General features: G+C 42.6%; 1 pseudogene; it reads right to left on the bottom strand.

Annotated features, from left to right (window-relative positions):
• Positions 1-3,563: 3,563 nt before the first annotated feature.
• Positions 3,564-7,702, bottom strand: LOC133036066 (uncharacterized; annotated as a pseudogene).
• Between the last annotated feature and the right edge of the window lie 3,697 nt (positions 7,703-11,399).

The raw sequence follows: 11,399 nt of genomic DNA, 5'->3' as shown, positions 1-11,399 counted from the left end.
CAGGTCTCTATCCTGATTCTGGATCCAGGTCTCAGTTATTGTGTGGGTTTGTGTCTCGGTCTAGGTTCGGGTTCAAGTCCTAGTCTCGGTTCGGGTTTAGGTCTCTGTCTGGGTTTTGATCTCGGTTCGGGTTTGGGTTTAGGTCCTGGTCCTAGTCCTAGCCCTAGTTCGGTTCTAGTTCCATTTGCGATTCTTTATTCGAGTTTGGGTTTGAGTTCGGTCGGAGTTCGAGTCGTGGTCCGAGTTTGGGTTTGGGTCCGGATTTTAGTCTAGGTCCAGATCAAGCACAGGGTGTGGGTTCGCGTCCTGGGTCTTGGTTTAGGTTGGGTCTGAGTCCCAAGTTCCAATCCCGATCTGAGTCTGGATTCAGTTCTGGGTCTAAATCCTTGGTTCTGATCCTGGTTTGGGTTAGAGTTTGGGTCCAGGTCAAGGTCTAACTTTGGGTCTGATTCTAGGTGCGGGTTTTAGTTCGGGTCGGAGTCCGTGTTCGTGTTTGTGTCCAGGTCTGTACCCCGATCTGGCTCTAGGTAAGGGTCAAGGTCCAAGTTCGAGTCTGAATGCGGGTCCAAGTTTTGTTCTTCCTCAGGATCTCGGTCCAGATCTAGGTCCAGCATTTCGATCTCAGTCTTGGTCTTGGTCCATCTCCAGTTTCATATCCGAATCCCTATCTATGTCCTAGTCTGTGTTTGGGATCGTGTCCGAAATTTAGGTCCAGGTCCAGGTCTCAGTTCCGGTCTGGGTACACGATCGTGTCCGAGACCGAGTTCCAGTCTCAGTTGGGGTCTGACGTTATGTCTGTGTTCGGTTCTACGTTTGGGTCCGGGTCCTGCTCACGGTCCTAGTCTTTTTCTAGGGTCCTTGTTCGGCGATTCTTGTTCAGGTTCTTATTTTGGGTACCAGGTCTAGGTCTGGGTTCGGGTTTAGTTCTTCGTCTGTGTTCTGGTCCTAGTCTGAGTCCCAGATCTAGACACCGAGGCCTGCGGTCCGTTCCGAGCCCGTTACCCGAATCCCGAGTCAAGATCTGGATCATTGTCACGGGTTTCGGTCTGGTTCTGGTTTAGGTCCCTGGTCCCGTTTCTAAGTTTGGGTTCAAGATCGACACTGGGGTGCGGTTCTAGGTCCTGACCCTGGTTCTGTGTCCCTAGTCTGGTTCCATGTTTGGGTCTGAGTTAAGGTTTGGGTTCGGGTCCCGAGTCCAGGTTTCGGTGGCGATCTGGGTCCGGCTCCCAATTTGGGTCTAGGTCAGATTTGGAGTTCGGGTCCTTGTCCTGTTACGGCTCTAGATCTAGGTCCAATTTCAGTTTTGATTCCAAGTCCAAGTGCTAGTTCCAGTCCCGGTCAACTTCCAGTTTTGGTTCCAATTTTCGGTCACAGGGTACGGGTTCTTGTCCACATTTGGGTTTGGGATATTGTTTAGGTCCGAGTTCAAGTCTTAGTTTGGGTCTGAGGCTAGTCTGTGTTTGGTTCTAGGTCTGGGTCCGGGTCTTGGTCACGGTCTTAGTCTTGTTCTAGGGTCCTGGTTCGACAATTCTTGTTTAAGTTCTAATTTTGGCTCCCAGGTCTAGGTTTGGGTTCGGGTTTGGTTCTTCGTCTGGGTTCTGGTCCTAGTCTGAGTCCCAGATCTAGACATCGACTACTGGTCTGTTCCATTTCCCGTTACCCGAATCCTAAGTCAAGATCTGGATCACTATCACTTGTCTCGGTCTGGTTCTGGTTCAGGTCCCAGGTCACATTTCTGAGTTTGGCTTCGGGATCGAGACTGGGGTGCGGTTCTAGGTCCTGACCCTAGTTCTGTGTCCCTAGTCTTGTTCCTTGTTTGGTTCCATTTGCGATTCTTAGTTCGAGTTTGAGTTTGAGTTCAGATCGGAGTTCGAGTTCTGGTCTGACTTTGGATTCTGTATGGATTTAAGTCTAGGTCCAGATCAGGCTCCGGGTGTGGGTTCACGTTCTGGGTCTTCGTCTAGGTTGGACCAAAGTCCAAAGTTCCAATCCCGATCTGAGTCTGGATTCAGTTCTGGGTCTGAGTCCTTTGTTCTGATCCTGGTTTGGTTTGGGTCCGATTCTAGGTGTGGGTTTGAGTTCGGGTCCGAGTCTATGTCCGGGTTTGTGGCCAGGTGTGGACCCCGATTTGGTTCTACGTTCGGGTCTAGGTCCATGTTGGGGTCCTGAGTGCGAGTCCAAGTTTGGGTCGGGGTCAGGATCTCGGTCCAGATCTATGTCCAGCATTTCGATCCCAGTCTGGGTCTTGGTCCGAGTCCTGGTTCTTATCCGGATCCCTATCTAGGTCCAAGTCTGTGTTTGGGATCGGGTCAAAGATTTAGGTCCAGGTTTGGGTCTCAGTTCCGGTCTGGGTGCACGACCGTGTCCGGGCCCGAGTTCCAGTCTCAATTTGGGTCTGAGGCTAGGTATGTGTTCGGTTCTACGTCTGGGTGCAGGTCATGGTCACGATCCTAGTCTTGTTCTAGGGTCCTGGTTTGGCGATTCTTATTCAGGTTCTAATTTTGGGTCCCAGGTCTAGGTCTGGGTTCGAGTTTGGTTCTTCGTCTGGGTTCTGGTCCTATTCTCAGTCCAAGATCTAGACACCGACTACTGGTCTGTTCCAGGCCCCTTTACCCGAATCCTAAGTGAAGATCTCGATCACTGTCATGGCTCTCGGCCTGGTTCTGGTTCAGGTCCCAGGGCCCATTCTGAGTTTGGATTCAGGATCGAGACTGGGGTGCGGTTCTAGGTCCCGACCCTGGTTATGTGTCCCTAGTATGGTTCCATGTTTGGGTCTGAGTTCAGGTTCGGGTTCGGGTCCTGAGTCCAGGTTTGGGTTTGGAACCGGGTCCGGCTCCTAATTCGAGTGATACGAACCACACCAACTTGTGATGAAACCCGACACCAAATATGGAACAGCCACCAATAACAAACGATGTTGGAATGGAACCTCGACCCAATGCTTAGCGAAGCACGAACCTTGGTATAAGGAAGACGCCACAAACGGGGATGGAAATCCATTTGATAAGTCAAGTTGAACGCCACAAGGATACCTCCTTGATAAGTTCACAAGTTTCTTCAAGAACTCTAGAAGATAAAACTCACAATTTGAATATATGATAATCTGATTTTTACAATGGAAAGGTAGTCCCTTTTATAGGACGAAAATGACACCTACAAGACCTTTGGACTTCAACATTAACACACCTAAGACCTCTGGTCTTTCCAATAAAAGCATACTAAATAAGACTCTTGGTCTTCATAATGAAAGCTCCATAATGAAGACCTTTTGACTCCACTCTTGTAACTCCCACACAAAAGAACTTGACACATAAAATTAAATAATACGTGACACATACAATGAAGCTTTAAAATTCAGTCCACTTTGATGAGTATGACCAATCTTTGTTCTCCTTCCGTGTTGACCACGGTCTCTTCTTGATTTAAGACTTTGTGTACTAGGCTGTTAAGCTCTTCCTTGAATCTCTTAGCTCTTGCCCTAGTCACTGGACCCACTGGAATTGGATTTGATACTTGGTCCTTGATGTCCTCATCATTCCCCCCTTCTTTAGAAGGATTTGTCCTCAAATCTTCACTTGAAATGGACCATCTCCGCGAGGCAGCAATTTAGAACGCCTTTGTGTTGGAAATCTCTCTTTCCTCATGTGTAACCATACCCAATCACCTGGTTCAAAAACCTGCTTGTGACGACCCTTGTTAGCCTGTTTAAGGTATTGTTCAGTCCTCCATTCTATGTTGAGTCGGGCCCTCTCATGGAATTTCTTCACAAATTCTGCCTTCTTCTCGCCATCTAAATTCAAATGCTCAGAAACAGGTAAAGGTGATAAATCCAAAGGAGTTAGAGGATTAAAACCATACACAATTTCAAATGGTGAAAATTTAGTAGCAGAATGCATTGCACGATTATAGGCAAACTCAACATGTGGCAAACAATCTTCCCAAGTCTTAATGTTTTTACTTATGATTGCCCTTAACAAGGTGGATAGGGTCCTATTAACTACTTCTGTTTGACCATCTGTTTGAGGGTGACAAGTAGTAGAAAATATTAATTTTGTCCCAAGTTTTCCCCACAATGTTTTCCAAAAGTAACTTAGGAACTTAGCATCCCTATTTGATACAATTGTTCTAGGCATACCATGTAATCTCACAATTTCCCTAAAGAACAAATCTGCAACATTAGATGCATCATCAGTTTTATGACAAGGGATAAAATGAGCCATTTTAGAAAATCGGTCTACTACCACAAAGATTGAATCCCTCCCACGCTTACTTCTTGGTAGACCTAACACAAAATCCATAGAAATGTCAACCCATGGTGAACTAGGGATAGGTAGGGGTGTGTAAAGGCCATTTGGCTGCACTCTTGATTTAGCTTGCCTACAAGTGACACACCTACCACAAATTCGCTCAACGTCCCGTTTCATATGGGGCCAAAAGAAATGCTCTTGCAACATAGCTAGAGTTTTAGCAACTCCAAAATGTCCCATCAACCCTCCCCCGTGGGACTCTCTAACAAGCAAATCTCTCACAGAACAATTAGGCACACACAATCTATGTTCCCTAAATAGAAAATCCTCATGCCTATAAAACTTTCCTTCAGCAGTCTTTTCACAAAGAGCATAAATTTTCCCAAAATCATGGTCAGCAGAATACAACTCTTTTAGATGTTCAAACCCAAGCAATTTAGCATCAAGAGTAGAGATTAGAGCATACCTGCGAGAAAGGGCATCAGCAACCACATTCTCCTTACCTTGTTTATACCGAATGACATAAGGAAAGGTCTCAATGAACTCAACCCATCGTGCATGTCTCTTGTTGAGTTTGTGTTGGCTTAATGTTTCAAGGATTCATGATCCGTGCGAATCACAAACTTCTTTGGCCACAAATAGTGCTGCCATGTTTCTAAGGCACGCACTAGTGCATACAATTCTTTGTCATAAGTGGGGTAATTGAGGGCAGCTCCACTTAGCTTTTCACTAAAGTATGCAAGCGGTCTCCCATCCTGCATAAGAACAGCGCCAATACCAAGCCCAGAAGCATCACATTCAATTTCAAAAGTGTTAGAAAAGTTAGGCAAAGCAAGTAAAGGAGCATGCGTAAGCTTGTATTTCAGCAGCTGAAATGCCTCCTCTTGAGCTTCACCCCATTTGAATGACACATTTTTTTTTATTACTTCTGTAAGTGGAGCGGCAATTGTGCTAAAATTTTGCACAAACCTCCTGTAGAAGCTAGCAAGTCCATGAAAACTTCTAACATTACCTATCGATGTAGGGGTCGGCCACTCTTGGATGGCTTTGATCTTTTCCTCATCCACCTGAATACCTGTAGCACTTACAACAAAACCTAGGAATACAAGCTTATCGGTGCAGAATGTACACTTGCTAAGGTTAGCGTATAAACTTTGTTTCCTAAGGACTTCCAAAACAGATTGCAAATGCAACACATGGTCATGCAAATTCTTACTGTAAATAAGAATATCATCAAAATACACAACCACAAATTTGCCAATGAAAGCACGGAATACATGATTCATTAAGCGCATGAAAGTACTAGGTGCATTAGTTAATCCAAAAGGCATGACTAACCACTCATACAAACCATGTTTAGTTTTAAAAGCAGTTTTCCATTCATCCCCTTCTTTCATACGTATCTGATGATACCCACTTTTGAGATCAATTTTTGAAAACACACAAGAACCATGCAATTCATCTAGCATGTCATCTAAACGAGGAATGGGATGTCGATACTTTACCGTTATATTGTTGATGGCTCGACAGTCAACACACATCCTCCATGTTCCATCCTTCTTTGGAACTAGAATCACTGGAACAGCGCAAGGACTCATGCTTTCTCTCACATGTCCTTTCTCCATCAATTCTTCAATTTGCCTTTGCAATTCCTTTGTTTCATCAGGATTGCTTCTGTAGGCTGGTCGGTTTGGGATGGAAGCACCTGGAACAAAATCAATTTGATGTTCTATTCCTCTAATAGGTGGTAACCCATGTGGTACCTGCTCAGGAAATACATCATCGAATTCCTGCAAAAGAGACACAATGGTACTTGGCAGCGAAGAATCAAGTTGGTTAGCATTTAAAAGAGCCTCCTTATACACTAGTAAAATCATGGGCTGTTTTGTGCACAATGCTCTCTTAATCTCACTTTTGTTTGCATAAAAGTGTTGTTTTCTCTGACTTGATTCCACACTTTTCTCTCTTTTTCTCTCATTCTGTTTCCTCTCACTCATCTTTCCACTCTCTTTTTGCTCACTCAGTTTCTTTTTGTCACTCAATTTTTGCAACCTCGCTTGATCTTCATACACTTGTTTTGGTGTCAAAGGCGCTAGAGTGATTGCCCTCTGACGGAAAGTAAATGAGTACTTGTTGGTGAAGCCATCATGTTGTACTCGTCGATCAAATTGCCAAGGCCTTCCTAGAAGGAGGTGTCCAGCTTGCATTGGAACGACGTCACACAACACCTCATCTTCATACTTGCCAATGTGAAATGAAACAAGTACTTGTTTTGTAACCTTCACTTCACCACTATCATTCAACCATTGCAACTTGTATGGACAAGGATGCTTAAGTGTTGTAAGCCCAAGCTTGTCAACCATAGAAGCACTTGCAACGTTAGTACAACTACCTCCATCAATAATGACACTACATACCTTGTCCCTCACATGACATCGAGTGTGAAAGATGTTCTCCCGCTGCACTTCTTCTGCCTCTTCTTTTGCTTGCAAATTCAGGACTCGCCTTGTAACTAGTGCAAGCATCTCTCCAGATTCTTGGCCATATTCATTGTCAGAAGCATCTTCCAATGGTGGCATGTCAGCAAGATCATCTTCACCTTCAGAATCTATTTCTCCACTTTCCCGAATCACCATAACTCTTTGGTTTGGACACTGGCTGGCTATATGTCCCCGCCCCTGGCATTTGAAACACCTTATCTCACTAGAATGAGACTTAGTTTGAGTTGTTTTACCTTGAGGTGGCGTGGCTGTAGTGGATGGTTTTGGTGTAGATGATGAACTGGGTTGGTCATCCTTCTTTGGATAGTTCGGCCTCTAAGGTGTTGTACTTGGCTTGTGTGTGCTCGGCCTTGATCTCGAACTTGAACTACCCTTCTTGAGCTGTCTCTCAACTTTGATTGCCATGTGAACCAAATCTTCTATCTCCACATAATGGTGTAGCTCGATTGGGTCAGCAATCTCTCGGTTCAACCCATTTAAAAACCTCGCCATTGTTGCCTCTCGATCCTCTTCAACATTGGCTCTAATCATAGCCATCTCCATCTCCTTGTAATACTCATCAACACTTCTGTAGCCTTGACGAAGGCCTTGCAACATAAGATTGAGATCACGATAATAATGAGGTGGTACAAACCGTCGTCTCATTACCCTCTTCATTGCCTCCCATGTTTCAATAGGGCGATCTCCACTCCGTCTCCTGTTAGTGCACAACTGATCCCACCAAACAATAGCATAATCAGTAAACTCAATGGCAGCAAGTTTTACCTTCTTCATGTCTGAATAGTTGTGACAATCAAAGACTAACTCCATTTTCTTCTCCCACTCTAGGTATGCTTCAGGATCACTCTTCCCTTGAAAGGCTGGGATTCTCATCTTTATATTCCCCAAATAATTGTCTACTTGGTTCCTATCTTCTCTATTCCCACCATACCTCCTATTGGTACCCGTCGACATCCTATCTTCTCTATTCCCACCATAACTCCTCCCTCAACAATCTCCTCATCTCCCCCATAATGGCTTGAAGTTGTAGATTTGGAACTGTAGGTTGTGGATTGTTATCACCCGTGTTTTGTGACATGATTAAAAATTCTGCAAAACAATAAGCTCACACCTCTGCCTTTTTCCACTCTTTATCTTCTTTAAGCTCTTTGAAAACTAGTGAAATGGAGGTTCAAGCAGTCAATTCTACCCAATAAAGCAAACGAAAACCGATGAAAAAGTGGCGAAAAGTGGTGATTTTTTTTTTGGTGATTTTGGAACACTAGAGTGGGGTTTAGGCAAAAGGGCCTTTAGACTATAAGGAACAAGAATATAACAAAAAAAAATTTAAGATGGGTTTCCAGACTCTTTTTTTTTTTTGAAATATTGAGACACTAAAAGAATAAAAAGGATAAGCCAAACCGGATGAACCTTGGCTCTGATACCAACTGATACGAACCACACCAACTTGTCATGAAACCCGACACCAAATATGGAACAGCCACCAATAACAAACGATGTTGGAATGGAACCTCGACCCAATGCTTAGCGAAGCACGAACCTTGGTATAAGGAAGATGCCACAAACGGGGATGGAAATCCGTTTGATAAGTCAAGTTGAACGCCACAAGGATACCTCCTTGATAAGTTCACAAGTTTCTTCAAGAACTCTAGAAGATAAAACTCACAATTTGCATATATGATAATCTAATTTTTACAATGGAAAGGTAGTCCCTTTTATAGGACGAAAATGACACCTACAAGACCTTTGGACTTCAACATTAACACACCTAAGACCTTTGGTCTTTCCAATAAAAGCATACTAAATAAGACTCTTGGTCTTCATAATGAAAGCTCCATAATGAAGACCTTCTGACTCCACTCTTGTAACTCCCACACAAAAGAACTTGACACATAAAAATTAAATAAAACGTGACACATATAATGAAGCTTCAAAATTCAGTCCACTTTGATGAGTATGACCAATCTTAGTTCTCCTTCCGTGTTGACCACGGTCTCTTCTTGATTTAAGACTGTGTACTAGGCTGTTAAGCTCTTCCTTGAATCTCTTAGCTCTTGCCCTAGTCACTAGACCCACTGGAATTGGATTTGATACTTGGTCCTTGATGTCCTCATCATCGGGTCTAGGTCTTATTTGGAGTCCGGGTCCTAGTCCGGTTATGGTTCTTGATCTAGGTCCAATTTCAGTTATGATTCCTAGTCCAAGTCCTAGTTCCAGTCCGGGTCAACTTCTGGTTTTGGTTCCAATTTTGGGTCACAGGTTACAGGTTCAGGTCCACTTTTGGGTTTAGGACTTGGTTCAGGTCTGGGTGTGGGTTCGGGTCCTCGTTAGGGTTCGTGTCCAGGGCAGGGTCCCAAATCCAGACACCGACTACGGGTTTTATCCAAGCCGTGGGTCCAGATCTGGATACCAATCTCAGGTCCCAGTCCGGTTCCATTTCTGGTGTCAACTCACATGCTGGGTCCTATGTTCAAGTTCGAGTCTGGGTCGGGTACTAGGACCCGGTCCTAGTTCTGTTTCCCAAGTCCCTCTCCTTATTCTGGGTCCAAGTGTTGGGTTTTATGCTCTAAATAAAACTCATTTCAATATAATCAGATTTACTTATTAATATAGATCAGAAATAACATTTAATGTTGCATGGTTCACAAAATTTATTTCATGATTATATGTACATAATGTATAAATTCATCTGAAACCCTTTTCACATACTTGATCCTGTTTATTGTGCCGTCAACACATTGGAAAGTAAACATGACTATGTGAATAAAGTTTCCTAGATTTATCAGACATAGGGTTTTACTGATATGATAATCTACAACAGAGTTTACTTGCATTTGGAGAAGTGCTATGTTCTTTCCAGAGCAATGGTTAAAGTAAAGCTCAGGTTGGATGCATGGAGTATGCATCGGAAGGGACCGATATTGAACTTTGACTTAGATTTATTAAACTTACCGTAATATCTATTCAAGTCAATATCACCTAGTTGATCCTAGATCAAATGATCTTAATCCTGATATGATTAGGCTCAATCTCGAGAGGCTATTCGTGTTCTTTGATTTGTTAGTTAAGCCTACTTTTAGGTCAGGGTGATACGTACATTTTGGGAACACGGTAGTGCAATTGAGTGGGAGCGCTAGCATAAACATGGAATCTATAGCTTCTATTTGGCAAATAGTAAGCAAAGGATGATCTCCTTCGAGCTTGACCAAACGAACATAAATGGTGGAGTACTCATTTCACATAAGCTGAAATATCATTTATACGGGGTCAAGTGTTTTGAGGATAAAATACATAGTAGGGTGTTACGGTAATCTAATCCCTTTACAGTGTAGATCATTCATATAGAGGATCATTGATCACATTAGGATTATAACAATGGATAACTAATGATGTGTCTATATGGTGGAACATATAGAGCATTCTATATACTGAGAGTGCAATTCTAAGTTCTATGCGTGGATTCAACGAAGAATTAATAAGTTAGTGAATTTTAGTGCTAAATTCTTGATCTACTTATTGGAAGCTCGGTTATATAGACCCATGGTCCCCGCACTAGTTGAGATAATATTGCTTGTAAGACTCATGTAATTGGTTTTGATTAATCAATTATAATTCTCAAATTAGACTATGTCTATTTGTGAATTTTTCACTAAGTAAGGGTGAAATTGTAAAGAAAGAGTTTATAGGAGCATATTTGTTAATTATGATACTTTGTATGGTTCAATTAATAAATATGATAAATGACAATATTATTTAATAATTATTTATAGTTATTAAATAGTTAGAATTGGCATTTAAATGGTTGAATTATAAAATTGGCGTTTTTGAGAAAATCAGATGCAGAAAAGGTAAAACTGCAAAATTGCAAAAGTGAGGCCCAAATTCACCTTGCATGGCCGGCCACTTTTGTAGGGTTTTTCCCTCTGATATTTTCATTATTTTAATGCCAAATAATTCAAACCTAACCCTAGTGGAATGATATAAATAGATAGTGAAGGCTTCAGGAAAAAGTGACTTTTCTTCTGACACTTTCTGAATCAGAAAAACATGAGCCTTCTCTCTCCCTATCTTTGGCCGAACACACTCTCTCTTTCTTCCCTCTCAAATTTTGAAATCCTTAGTGTATGAGTAGTGCCCACACAGAGCAAGTGATACCTCAATCATAGTGAGGAAGATCGTGAAGAAAGACATTCAGCAAAAGGAGTTTCAGCATCAAAGATTCAGAGAAAGAGATCCAGATTCAGATAATGATAATGCTCTGCTACAGAAAGGAATCAAGGGCTAGATATCTGAACGGAAGGAGTCATATTATTCTGCTGCACCCAATGTAAGGTTTCTTTAACTTTATATGTGTTTATTTCATCGTTTTAGAAAGTTCATATTTAGGGTGTTAATAAACATACTTGTGAGTAGATCTAAGATCCTGGTAAAATAAATTCCAACACCAAGTCCCAGTTATTCTGTGGGTTTGGATCCCGGTCTAGGTTCGGTTTCGAGTCCTAGTCTCGGTTCAGGTTTAGGTCTCTGTCTGGGTTTTGATCTAGGTTCGGGTTTGGGTTTAGGTCATGGTCCTGGTCCTAGTTAAGTTCTAGTTCCATTTGCGATTCTGAGTTCGAGTTTGGGTTTGAGTTCGTGTCGGAGTTCGAGTCCT

This window comes from Cannabis sativa, chromosome 3 (assembly GCF_029168945.1).
Source record: "Cannabis sativa cultivar Pink pepper isolate KNU-18-1 chromosome 3, ASM2916894v1, whole genome shotgun sequence".
Taxonomy (NCBI): Eukaryota; Viridiplantae; Streptophyta; class Magnoliopsida; order Rosales; family Cannabaceae; genus Cannabis; species Cannabis sativa.
This window is presented reverse-complemented; position numbering and strand designations above follow the sequence as displayed.